This window comes from Bombina bombina, chromosome 3 (genome assembly GCF_027579735.1).
Source record: "Bombina bombina isolate aBomBom1 chromosome 3, aBomBom1.pri, whole genome shotgun sequence".
Classification (NCBI taxonomy): Eukaryota; Metazoa; Chordata; class Amphibia; order Anura; family Bombinatoridae; genus Bombina; species Bombina bombina.
In genome coordinates, this window is record NC_069501.1 from 529,320,572 (window position 1) to 529,334,692 (window position 14,121).

The 14,121-nt window shown below is 38.2% G+C and overlaps 1 long non-coding RNA gene across 1 annotated transcript in view; it reads right to left on the reverse strand.

Moving 5' to 3' along the window:
- Nucleotides 1-543: 543 nt before the first annotated feature.
- The window catches only part of LOC128653585 (uncharacterized), a 31,059-nt gene continuing 17,481 nt past the window's right edge, over nucleotides 544-14,121 (reverse strand). Inside the window, exon 3 of the long non-coding RNA XR_008401367.1 lies at nucleotides 544-1,118. This is a non-coding gene — a long non-coding RNA (uncharacterized LOC128653585). The remainder of the gene's footprint in view (nucleotides 1,119-14,121) is intronic.

The following is a 14,121-nucleotide window of genomic DNA, read 5'->3' on the forward strand; positions in this document are numbered from 1 at the left end:
AATGAAAGTATATTGCAGAGGTTTTTTTTATATATGATTTAACATTTTAAATTACATCTCAAAATGTTTAATGTCCCTTAAAATGTTCCAGTTGCTGTTTTTTTTAATGATACAGATAATTTAAATATAGTATGACCAACTATGCAATGGAAAACTTACCCTTTGTTATATATGGAATATCAAATATGTCAATGCAAAGTGATAAGAAAGTGGGGGACTTTGAAAATGCCTGGGGCAAGCATAAGGCTATCTTACGAACTAGATAAGTTTACACTTTTAGGCAATATCGGACAGAATTGCTGGGCCTATGGCTCTTATCTGACGTCAATATCTATGTTTCTGTAATTCATGGGAAGAAGCATTTACTCATTGCACCATATGGGTAAACTGAGTTGACTTACTTAACTTTTTCATATCCCTATCCATCTTAGGGCAAGATTACGAGTGGTGCGCTAACTGTTACATGCAATCGAAAAGGAGTATATCATAGCTTTTTGTGCGAGTCAGAAGTAGCGTGCATATTTCAAATTGAAAGTAAACACGTTCATTTGAACACAATTTAATGCACGCCGGGATTACGTAACTTCAGAGTTATGGTTAACTGTTGTGTGAGACAAAAAAGTGGGGAAAAAACATTCAAAAATACAACTTTTTGATCAGACAGTGTTATGATAATTGTAAGTAGTGCAAGTTCCGACCGTCCCCCTTTAAGCAGCTCTAAAGAAAAGAGAAACACTGTGTATCCAATAGGAGACCCATCCAAAATCCAATAGAGAGGCAGCTTCGTTAGAAGGAACAGACAGGATAAGGCACTGGGAGGTTTGGGCGGATCGTTCACCGGATCAATGGCCTTGTATATTCCTACACCAGTCCGGGTCCCGTTACACACGTACAGACTTCCTTAGTACTCTGTACCTGCAGCTCCTGGAAAGTGAGTAACGTTAATAACAGCTGACACCGCCCGTCGCCTAGCTCCAGGGGCACAATCGGGGGGGGGGGGTGTCACAGTGGTCTCTGACGTCAGATGGCATTCCTATAGGTCCGTTAGCACTGAGACTCTAGCCAGCAATAAGGATCATCAAAAGTAAGCAGAAAGAAGACCAGAGATTCTCGAAGTGCTAGATTAAAAAAAATCTTTATTTTAGAGAATACGCAAACAGCATAAAATCAATAATAAGTTACAGCAAAAGAAGGAATACGTTCTTTTGGCAGCCCTCTGCCTTATTCATGGACATGGTTACTACTAAAATTAACCCGGCTTAAATACACCTGCTGTGACAGGTGTAAACACAAATTACTGTAACCTTAAAGAGGTATCCCTATTGAAAAGAATAATGGGTAATATATATACAAAAGGTAATCAAAGTGGATAAGATGTACAAAGGTGGTATAAGAACAGATGATGAACTTACATATTAATATTCACATGACATTTTATAAACAGTCAATACAGGATAAGTTAGGAAATAAAATAGAGTAAAATACATGAACCTATATAGAGGTCAATTCCTAATTCTGACAATAAAGCTGGAATACCATTCCCATGGGCAGGAGAGAATTATTCAGTGCTAGCAAGCTAATCGGCTTAATAATTACTTTACATGAAAAAATCTTAGATTAGTCTAAATAACATAGAAACACACATTAATATACCTGGAAAACCAAAACTGCTGGTAAAACTCAGTAACATTATTTAATAAAGAATAATGGAGATAACCAAATAAAATAAAACAGTGTGGATACAGTACATTTATGTAATATGTGCCTATTGCTAAACCTATCAGAGGAATGTCAGTTGTATTTAAATAACCATACTGAGTGTATACAATAATTAATACAATCTAGAGCTATAAATGCACGGGTATAAAATGGGCACACAGCAATGGGCAAATACCTCATATTTTAGTAAAGTGTCTGAAACTACATATACAGTTTATATTTAATAAAAGAGCATCTAGTCTCTAGTAAGGCCTAACCCCAGAGGGGGGAGAAAATTGAAGCAATTTCATAGGAACAAAATATATACATGATTAGATATAGATATAAAAATGAAACAAGCTATGCATAAATAGTAACTTGGTAGATACATACTTTCCCTTATAACAACATAAAGGGATAAAATATATAGTCCAAGGGTATTAATCATTGTCATGACCAAAAGTTTATAAGGTCCCCGTCAATGTTAAACCCACCTGGCCTCCTAGTCTTCAATTGGAAGATCCAGAAAGCCTCTCTGTACAGAAGTTTGGTTGTCCTGTCACCTCCTCAAATTGTCGACCGGACATGTTCTATCGCCTTCCATTTAAAGGTGATATCCTTTTTTCTGTGTACATGGATAAAATGTTGCTCAGGCATTCAACACTATTTTTGATGTTCTTAAGGTGTTCTCTAATTCTACTGTGTGCCTCCCTGGTAGTGCACCCAACATACTGCAACTTACACTGGGTGCACTCAACTAGGTAGATCACAAATGTTGTACGACTGTTGGTGTAGCTGTTGAGATCATACACCCTTTGTTTGAATCTTGATTTAAATTTTTTTGACATCAAAATGACATTTGAAATGACCTTTAACATCCAGCCAGCTACTTCTATTCACTGGTATAGGACGTAGCAAGCTTGGGGACAGAACATTTCCAAGACTACAACCCCTTCTAGGCATAAAGTTACAGCCAGCTGACACAAAATCTTTAAGACTATCCTCCACTGTAAGGATTGGAAGATGCTTACTTATTATATCATATATTTGGTCGAACTGGGCACTACAGGTAGTAACAAATGTAGGTTTCAGCATATCATGTTTGGCATTCGTAATAGAGGATTTTTGGTCTAGAAGCATCTGGTCTCTGGCCATACGATTCACCTCTAATAGGGCTCTATTAACCACTTTTTTTGAGTAACCTTTATCCAAAAGCTGAGCGGCCAATGCCGCACTCTCTCTATCTCAGTCTTTGTCATTCGTGTAGTTTCTTTTAATACAAATGAATTGGCCTTTTGCCACCCCAAAGCCAGTATGTTTAGGGGGGTTACTGCATGCATGGAGAATAGCATTTGAGGCTATAGGTTTCTGATACAAGGTGGTTTTAACACTCTGTGACTCTACATCACCAATAAGTAGAAGGTCTAAATAGGGAATTGAATTCGGGTGGCAGGCATATGTAAAATGAAGATTGATGTAATTTACATTTAGATATCTGACAAAATCAGACAGCTCGTCATGACCCCCTGTCCATACAAACAGGAGGTCATTGATGTATCTCTTGTATATCCGAATGTTCTCCTTAAATTGATTTCTATCTCCAAAGACGTGGGTGACCTCCCACCAACCCATAAATAGGTTGGCCTAGGCTGGGGCAAATTTAGCCCCCATGGATAGAAATCCCCTAAAAACTGAAAAGAATTATGTGTGAGCAAAAAATCAAGTGAACGAACCAGAAAATTCTTGAGTGTATCTTCATTGTTACTCAGAGAGTCAAGAGAGTATTTTGTAGCCTCCAACCCGCTCTGGTGTGGAATGGCAGAATACAGCCCCACTACATCCACAGAAAGCCATGTGTAGTTTTCACCCCAAGTAATATACTGGAGACAGTTAAGAAGGTGCTTCGTATCTCTCAAGTATGAGGGTAGTTTGTACACAAGGGGCTGTAGTAATGATTCAACCCAATATGACATATTTTCAAAAAGTGATCCTATTCCAGCCACAACTGGCCTACCTTTCACCTCCTCCAAGGACTTGTGTACCTTGGGGAGGTGATGAAAAATAGGGGTAATCAGATTAGAAACAAAAAGGAAATCAAGGATCCCATCTTCTAAAACATCATTGAGTAGAGATAGAAGCTCCTTCTTAAATGTCTCTGTGGGGTTATATCTTAATTTTAAGGAAACATCAGCTTCATTCAATTGTCTGTTCACTTCCAATATATATGCTGATTTATCCTGAACCACAACACTCCCACCTTTGTCTGACCGCTTAATCACTATATTCTCTCTGCTCTTTAAAGTGTCTAATGCAGGAGTTTGAGCAGCAGTCAGATTAGGGTAGGATTGTCTGCTGTTAGTTGACAAGAGATACAGATCCTCCTCAATTCTATAGTGAAAAGCCTCTGGAAAGGGTCCCCTTTCCCTAGTAGGGTAGAAAATTGCACCAACTCAAATCAATTGCCATGGTGATTCAAAACATAGCAGTGAGTATACTGTGAAAAAAGCATCAAGTGCCTTATAATATAATTTTATTGTGTTAAAGGGACATTAAACCCAACATATTTATTTCATTATCCAGATAGAGAATATAATTTAAAAAAAGTTTCCAATTTACTTCTATTATCAAATTTGCTTCCTTCTCATGATATTCTTTGTTGAACAGATACCTAGGTAGGTAGCATGCACGTGCCTGAAGCACTACATGACAGGAAATAGTGTTGCCATCTAGTGCTCCTGCTAATGTATAACATTGTTGCAAAACTTCTGCCATATAGTGCTGCAGACACGTGCACACTGCTGAGCCTACACCCTTGCTTTTCAACAAAGGATAACAAGAAAACTAAGAAGATTTAACAACAGAAGTAAATTGGAAAGTTGTTTAAAATAGTGTGCTCTATCTGAATCACGAAAGAAAAAAAAAGGGTTTTATGTCCCTTTAAGTGACATCTGTGATTTCAAATTGTTTTATCACTGCTATTCATCATATAAATGCGAATTATATTTGTGTTCAATCAGCAATACACATAAACCGTTATATATAGCAGTCTCATACAGCATAAAACATAGCCAAGTGTCTGGATCGTTTTCGATCATATTAGGGCTGCAGCATAAAGAGTAATTGCTCAATCTATTGCCACTCATTTCTTATCAGGAAATCGTTTGAAGTGGGTTTTTTATGTTCATGATACATATGATATTGATGCGCTTACCTTATAGCGCTCTTTATTGATGTGTGTGTTTATTTCCATGGCATTATATTACCGTCTTGGGAAGGAAGGAGCTTCTCTATATTTATCCTGGTCACGCCTGCGTGTGCGTGTGACGTCACCACCGCATGGCTAATTAGCAGATAAAGATCCAGGTGACTAGTGTAGAGTTTTACTGTTCTCGTAATCTATGCTCCTCTCATTCTAATATTAATGGCGTCAATATGACATTGAGGCTGCTCCCCTCCTTTAAAACATTGATCTAATCATAACAGATTATATCCAGTGTTAATGTTATTAGTGGCAATTATAAAATTATAGGCTGATAATAGACATGCATTTACATATATGTAAAAAACATAGTTGTATAACACATAATAGTGTATTGCAAGCCGGACTATAATAGTTAGATCTAGACAGACTAATCCCATGTACATAGTAGCTTTATGGTTAAACTCTTATTCTATCCTTCTATATAGATTCATAGTATCAGTACCTTATTGTACCTAGTTTCTATGGTTAGCCCATATACTCTATAGCAGCTAGTCCTTGTGCCTGGTATCAATGGATACCTTGTTTCTGACCTTACCGTATAGATCCTTGGTCATAAACTTACAACTGACAATCAAGGTGTCATACACATAACTTATTAGTTAAAACATAGCAGAATACAGTTGTTCAAAGGGACAGTAAAGTAAAGTGCAAGTCTGTCAAAAGAACTGAAATAAGGGGGCAGTCTGCAGAGGTTTAGATACAAGGTAATTACAGAGGTAAAATGTGTATTATTATAACTGTTATGCAAAACTGGGGAATAGGTAATTAAGGGATTATCTATCTTTTAAAACAACAAAAATTCTGGTGTTAACTGTCCATTTAAATTAATCCCTTATTTCATCATATTGTATAGATACATACTATCAGTATTTCATTGTATCCAGATTATATGGTCAACCCATGTATTCTGTAATAGATGATCCTTGTGCCTGGTATCCATGGGATACCATGTTAGTGACCTCACCGTGTAGCTCATTGGTCATTAGCTTACAACTGATTATCAAGGTGTTAAAAGACAACATATATTATATTATTAGGTAAAAACACATATAACAGAATATAGCTGTTGGTATAGTCATATTCGGAGGCACCAATGTTTGTTTAGGTAAAACCATAGGTCTCAGGTATCTTCGAATAGAAGTAATTCACACCCATAACGTGGTATTTTAACCACTCGAATTCCCTAATAGTGCTTGGAGCTACCAGGGTGGTCCCCTATGGAAGGACCATGTATCATTCACTGCCTCAATGATGTATGACCTTCCTCTGGTTTACCATATGGCGATCATAGAATACAATGCTAATTAATTGACATTTTAAGACTATATGGGTGTAACGTACCCAATCTGTGTATTCATCGGGCCTCCAGTCCTAGTAGGGCATTATCCCTATCCCCCCTCTTTTGAGTGGGGGTACATGGGTCAATCAAGATGAATCTCCTATCTGAGACCCTATGTCCAGCTGTGAGGAAGTGTCTAGCTACTGGTTGATCAGTATCACCATTCTTTAGTGCCACTCTGATGGTGGATCTATGGTTTGCCATTCGTATTCTGGCATTGTCCATCGTCTTCCCCACATAAAATCTGCCACAGTACCGGCTTAGTAGGTAGATCACAAAGGTGGTTGTGCAGGTAACAAAGTGTCTAATTTCAAACTGTTGGTTCATATGTGGATGTCTAAATTTCTTGCATATCATGCCGCTGCAGGTGGTTCATCCAATACACTGAAAACATCCAACTGTTGTGGTCTTAAGCCACCGATCCTTGTTGTAGCAGTGGCTATGATCTGTTAAAATCACCAGGTCTTGAATATTCCTTCCCCTTCTGTATCCCATTAAGGGGGGTCTGTTTGAAGGATCTCCCATCTAGTGCGTAGAGTCCCTGCCAGATCATGTTTCTCATTATTGTATGTTGTCGTGAACACCCTCCTTTGTTTGACTGTGTCAACACTTTTTTGAGTGTTCACTATATCTTTCTGTTCAGTTACTTCACATATAACCTCATTAATCAGTTGTTGCTTATATCCACACTGTAGGAACTTCTCAGAAATCATCCGTATTTATTGCATTTTGTTCTCCTAATCCATGTTATTTCTAACTACTCTAGTCATCTGTGATGTGATGACCGCTCTTCGTGTATGAGGTGGATGGTTGCTGGTTGCGTATTGGAGTGAGTTCCTATCCGTTGGTTTCATGAATAGGGTAGTTGACAGTCCTTTGTCATTCTTGTAAATCCTCAGGTCAAGAAAATCTATCTGGTTCAAATATTAAATTTCTCTGCATTTTAAACTTAATCAGAGAATCCAAATTGTTAAGATGTTCAACCCAATCATCCAGTGCCGTGGGCCCCCTTTCCAAACGAAGGACATATCATCAATGTATGTATTGTAATACGTTACATTCTTGTTCTCAAATATTAACATTGTGGCTACTTCATAGTTCTCCATATACAGGTTTGCATATGCCAGGGCTACATTGGAGCACATGGCTGTCCACATCATCTGTTGGTAAAATTTGTGTTCAAATCTAAAATAGTTCAGTGTGAGGCAGAGTTGTAATAATTTGAGAACAAATGTAGCTGGACCAATGTATGGGTAGTGTTTTCAAGCCGCCTGTATCGTTCTTAATCCGTCCTGGTGCGGGATAACCGTGTACAGGATATTGACGTCCATTGTCACCAACAGATCCCTCAGGTAATAGTCCATCCAGGATACCAGTGATTGTAGGTATGAGTCTATGAATTGGGCCAGTAGTTGTAAGAGGGAGCCACGAGCTGATACAATTGGTCTCCCCGGAGGCTGTTGCAGATCCTTATGGATTTTGGGGAGTGTATAGAGTATTGGATGTACAGGATGCTGTACCTATAGGAATTGTAGCTCATCTTTAGTGATTTACCCGCTTGAAAATCCATCTATTAGGATCTCATCTATTTTGTTTTTATGGGGTCCTGGGGGGAAAGGTTTGTATATTTTGTTGTCATTTAGTTGCGTGTGTATCTCATCACACGCAAGAAAGGAATACTTCCGAAAGCCTGTCAACTTATAAATGTATAGTTAGTCCAATAAAAAAGTATCATTGCTCAAAGCAATACTCTTGTTATTTTGTTATATATACATATATAAAATATATTTACTGTAAATATTTTACATTCTAATGTACTTGAAATAGGGGAATATGTTCTAAGTATTTATAAATAGATATTCCTATATATATCTGTATATATCTATACATATATATATATATATATATATATATATATATATATATATATATATAATCTCTATCTCTCTCTCTTTCTCTCATTCCCTCTCTTTAATTTTCTCTCTCTCATTCTCCCTCTCTCTTTGAAATTAAGCTTTTTGCGCAAGTCAGGTTAGTGCTTTTTACTTTAAGCTTGTAATACGCAAGCTGAAAGAGCCTTTGTCTAGCCAAGTTAACGCGCGAGCAGGAGCACAAAGTCCACTTGTAGTCTAGCCCAATATTGTAATCGCACTGTAGGAAACGTGTTCTATATTAATTTCAAAATATAGAATGAGTTTTTCACAGTGCCCTCGCAATATTGTGAAATATGAATATTACAAACGTGAAATCATAATCGCGGTGATTGCGCATCCTCAATATAATGCATTAGCAATCTTAAATTAATTTAAAATTACATCGTTAAGGACACAATAGAAGATTACAACAATCACGCTTACAGTTTACATATACTGTATATCATCATTATACTATACAATCTCAAGCTCCTATAGTTTTAATAGGACGTTTTTTGTTTTGTTTTTTACCTTTGTTTTTTCTTTATTAACACAATCGATCACAGACATGACAAATATATAGGCGTTCTATGGCAGTGTCAAGGGCATTCCATTGCAATAAACTGTATTTTAATGGGGAAACATCACTGTGCATTTCTAATATTCTGAGCACTGTCCTCCATCTTAGCTATACCTTATTGCCACTGAAAAGCAGGCAAGACTAAAATGGCTGAAATTTCCAAGTGTGACAAATCTAGTACATGTACAGTGAAATTGAATACACATATGCATAATTTTAAATGTTTCAACACAGAAAACATTTAATATTTCACAAATGCACAGTCCATTTTGTGTAAACCTGTTGCTTTAAAGACACCCCCGCCACCTACAGCGCAGCCTAGTGGCAGTGGCAATGTCGCCAGACGTTTGCTTGAGTTGCGATCCCCTTAATATTCTTTAGAAAATGCATCGCCATTTGTCAGCACAAGGTTCAGCCCACTTTTTTTAGAATATATCGACAGACCGACAGACTGCGAGCTGTGCAAAACCAAACAGACAATTTTTTCGGCAGTCTGGCGATGTTTTAAATATCGGGGCCTGAGTGAGGGAATTAGTGAAGAATTACTATTCACTCAGAAGCCTTTCTGCAGCTCAGGACTACCATATGTACAAGGTAGAATGGAAAAGCTTAATGTTGCTCATAATAATAATTGCTAGTGCAAGAAAGCCATCTGTGACATGACTAGAAATACAACAGATAAAACAACTGACATTCATTCCAATAATCTAAAAAGCCTCTAGTGAGTTTTTTTTTTTTTAATATATATTTTTTTCTTTATTGAGGTTTTCAGAGAGATAATTAAGAACAAATTGATACATACAAGCATGGATAAGCATGTGAAAATGAGATTCAATATTATACAATGTTAAAGATTCTCATGCTTTAAACAAATTTTGGCAGATAAACAAATCCACACTAAATAAAACAAACTTCATTGGGTTTTCAAGATATATAATTATCCCTTTGAACAAATGGTCGTTATCAGACCTATGTACTCTCATAATGTTTGGTGCTGGGGGTTTTATCAGACCTAAGGCCACTTTTGGGCCCTGGTATGAAATTGTATATTTAATTAAGAAGTGGTAAACAAATTCAGTGGTTTCTTAAAACTTTTCATTAAATTGTTTGAACAATAAAAAGTTAACACTTAATCAGCAGGACTAGAGGGATTGAGGGTGGAAGAAAGGGAAGAAGAGAAAGAGGAAAAAAAGAAAAGAAAAAGGGGATCAAAAATGAGACAATGCCTAAAAGGTGATCAGAAATGACACAATAGTGGGATGAACTTTTCTCACCTAGAAGAGATAGAGTGTTTTATTTTCTCCCAGTGAATTCCAGGGTTCCCAGATTAAGAAGTATAAATCAAATTGCTGGCGAGAGGGATTTGAGGGAGCTGATTAGTTGTACTAATGTCTGCCATTGTGGTGGGTTGTTTTTTTTCCAGTTTCTGGCAATCATAAGTTTTGCTGCCATTAGAATTGTGATCAACAGATTGTAAATTTAGATGTAGGAGTGTGACCTCAGAGGGCAGTTCTCCAGTCAAGCCTAAATGTTGGCATAATTTCAGTAGTTTGGACCAAAATGGTTTGATGGCGAGACAGGTCCACCATATGTGGAATGGGTCTCCAATCTGCGAGCACCCATGCCAGCACAGGGGGGAAGTGCCAGGGAACATTGTGTGTAGTTGAATTGATAAAGATCATACAAAGTCATGCAGTTTCGTATGAGTGATTGCATCACCCCAACATTTGTCTGGGAAGGTCATTTTCCAGTCTTGTTTCTTGCCAATCCAGGAGATCTCATCATATCTCCTGGAGTTTAGATCGTGTAACCGGGACAGTAGATGATTGAAATTAGTTTAATATCATGGGATAAAAATATTCCCAGATGTTTAAGTCCACTTGGGGACCACTGGAAATTATAAACTTTTTTTTTTTAAGGGAAGTCAAGATGGGTACTGATATATATTTAGGGGGAAGGCCTCAGCTTTAATTATGTTTAGTTTGTAAAAGGAGATGTTACTAAACAGGGCTGGGAGAGAGGTTTCTGGGTTTGTGATAAATAGAGTCAGGTCTTCGGCATAAAGAGCTAGTTTCTGATGGGAAACTTGTAGTAAGAGGTCTTGGACCTGGATAGAGTTTCGGATTGCTGTTGCCAAGGGTTCTATGGAGAGGGCAAAAAGTACGGGATACAGGGAGAAGCCCTGTCTAGTCCCATTGTTTATGTTAATTAGATCAGAACAAAAGCGCAGACCTCGAACCCTGGCAGTGGGGGAAGAATATAGAGTTTGTATTGCTTTAATAAAATCATCTGGAAGGCCAAAAGCCTGGAGGGCAGCAAACGTGTACTCCCACCTTACCCTATTGAATATTTTCTCTGCGTCCATCGACAGGGTGAGGAGGGGGATTCCCATATCAGAGACCTCAGGTAAAATATTGAGAAGACGTCTTGTGTTATTCAAGCCCTGTCTACTTGGGATAAAACCTACTTGGTCAAAGTTCACTAAAGTTGGGAGGTGTTTATTTAGGTGGGTGGCTAAAAATTTTGCGTAGATCTTGATGTCTACATTAATTAGGGAAAATGGCCTATAGCTCTTGCATAATGTAAGGTCTTTTCCTTCTTTTGGGATGGTGAAGATCGTCGCCTCTAGGAAATCGGCCCATAAGGCAACCTTGGAAAAGGCCATGTTATAAAAACTCAACAGGATTGGGGCTAATTGTTTTGAAAAGGTCCTATAAAATAATGCAGTAAACCCATCAGGACCTGGGGCTTTGTTTATTTGTAGGAATTTTATGTCTCTTTTAAGTTCGTCTGCGGTCAGTGAGTTTATGAGGTTCTGAGCATCTTCCTCGTTTATTTTCGGGAGGGCTAGGAAAGACAAGAACTGTTTGATTTGGAAAATGGGCAATTTATTGATTAATGGGGAATTATCAAGATTATATAAAGACTCATATTAGCTAGTTAATGCATTAGCTATTTCATTCGGGAGTATACCTGGCCCGATTGGGATTTTATCATCATACGTCGTTGTTGGGTGCGAATGCGCAATTTATGAGCTAAAAGGTGGTTTGCGCTGTTGCTCTTATAGTAATATAGTTGTTTCAGGGCAAAGAGATTAGACTGGACTCTCTTTTCCTCTATGGAGTTTATTTTGGATCTGATTAAGGCGATCTGTTTTCCCACTAATTGGGTGGGGGATTCTTTATTGATCTTTCCAGTGTGCGGAGGTCTGAATACATTTAAGCAAGGGATTGCCCTTGTAGTTTATGGTCAGTAGCGGCCTGCTTGATAAATTGACCTCTTAGGAATGACTTAGCAGCTGCCCACAAAGTAGGGTCATCCGTCTCTCCATTGCCGTTAATAGCGAGGAATTCATTAATGATCTTAGCTGTGGTAATGGAGGACAGGCCCTTGATTAGGGCAGGGGTAAGTTTTCAAGAGGGGGGACTACAGTGTGTAGGCGCCGAAAGAAACTCAAAACCATATCGTGGTCCGACCAGGGATAAGTTGTGATTTTTGGGTGGGAGAGTCTATCAGTCAATGTGGAGTGGCACAAAAGATAATCAATGCGGGAATAGCAATGGTGTGGGTTTGAGTAGAACATGTAGTCTCTTTCAGAGGGAGAAAGACATCTCCAGGAATCATATAGTTTGTATTGGTACATTATGGTTAGGAAGGAATGAGAGTGAGAGATAGTTGTCTTGTCAACTGCCTTGTGAGTGAGAGCTTTTTTTATCTAAGGTTGGGTCCCAAGGGATATTAAAGTCTTCACCTATGATTAAAGTCTCTCTGCAGATTTGGTCAATTAACGGTAACAGTTTTCTCAAGAAAGAGAGTTGTTTGGTGTTAGGGTCATAGAGAGAGACTAGTGTGTATTGAACATTGTCTAGTTGGCAGACCAATATAAGAAATCTGCCCTCTGGGTCTCTCTCTGTGTATTGAACATCACAGTTAATTGATTTGTGTATCATTATGGCTACACCTCGCTTTTTAGACTGGAGGGAGGCCGTATGGCAAATGGTGAATAGTTAAGAATTTTGTAGAAATAGAGAGTCCTGTATCCAATGTGTCTCTTGGACAAAAGCAAGCTTCACATTATTTTTTAGTAACTATCTAAGAATCAGGCTTCTTTTGGTGGGTGAGTTTAAGCCTTGTGCGTTAAGAGTGGCCACTTTTAGAGGCATTGCGGCAAGAGGAGGGAGGGAAAAAAAAGAGGAAGAGGATTCACCTCTTAGTTCTCAATCGGCTACTGGGGGGGATTGAGTGTTAATAGGAATAATAAGGTCTATGATATAACATACACAGCCAAAATGTGCTTTATTTTTTTTAATTGAGTAGAGCAGATAAGGTGAGGGGGGGGGAGAGTGTTGGATGGAGTGAGCAAAAGTAAGGTTAGAGGCGGGGACTAGGCCCCATCTCATCAAGTCCCGAGCTAGGTTACAGAAAGGTTAGAGTGTCAATTAATACAGCAATATAAAATAACTTTCTGAAAGATTATATCATAGTAACAGAACTTTAGTAACACAGTAATATGATAACAAAGTTGAACCTTGCTTATACAGTCTCTCTGTTGACAGTTTTCAATGTATAGAATAAATCTTATTACCACATGGTGTATTAAGTGAGAGCATTTGTGTGCCTAAGGCTAATGGGTCTAGAGCTCCTTAGGGGATAGGGAAGTTTTGGATGGGGTAAGGGAATAAAAGGGAATGAGCGGCTATATTGGAGGGAAGGAGGGAGAGTATATGGGAAGCAGGGAAGAAGTGTGGAAGGGGCAATAGGAGTGGAAAGGATAGCTTCATAGGTTAGGGAATTTGAGGTTTTGGGGTCTAGTAATTAGAAAGAGTAAAATTGTTTCCCTTATGGAAAGGAGCTGTCCCTATGCTCTCCAACTCCTTTCTGTTGTGTAAATTGTAACCTGAAGAGGGTAATGATAAGAGAGAATGTCGTAATATTTATACACAGTATTCAATAACAACAGAGTTTGGTCTTGTTATATGTTTTTTTAGTCAGTAGATAGTGATAGGAGTGGTAGACTTCTGTATATTATAATGTAACATAGTATAACATAATTTAGCATAATATAACATAACATATCCTAACATAGAACCCCTAAGAAACCTACACAGTGGGCTGTACAGCACGTCAGGTTCCACTAGTCCTTTTGTGGATAAGAGACCAACTAAAGTAGGGAAAATCAGGGAATCAGGCTAAGGGAAGGAACTCTTATTAACAGACATATAAGAAAGGGGGGAGCGTGTGGGAAGTGAGGAGGGAATGTGGATAAGGATGCAGGGAGGGGGCTAGTTATTTAGTTTATGAAAATGGCAATTCTCGAGACATGCCGGTC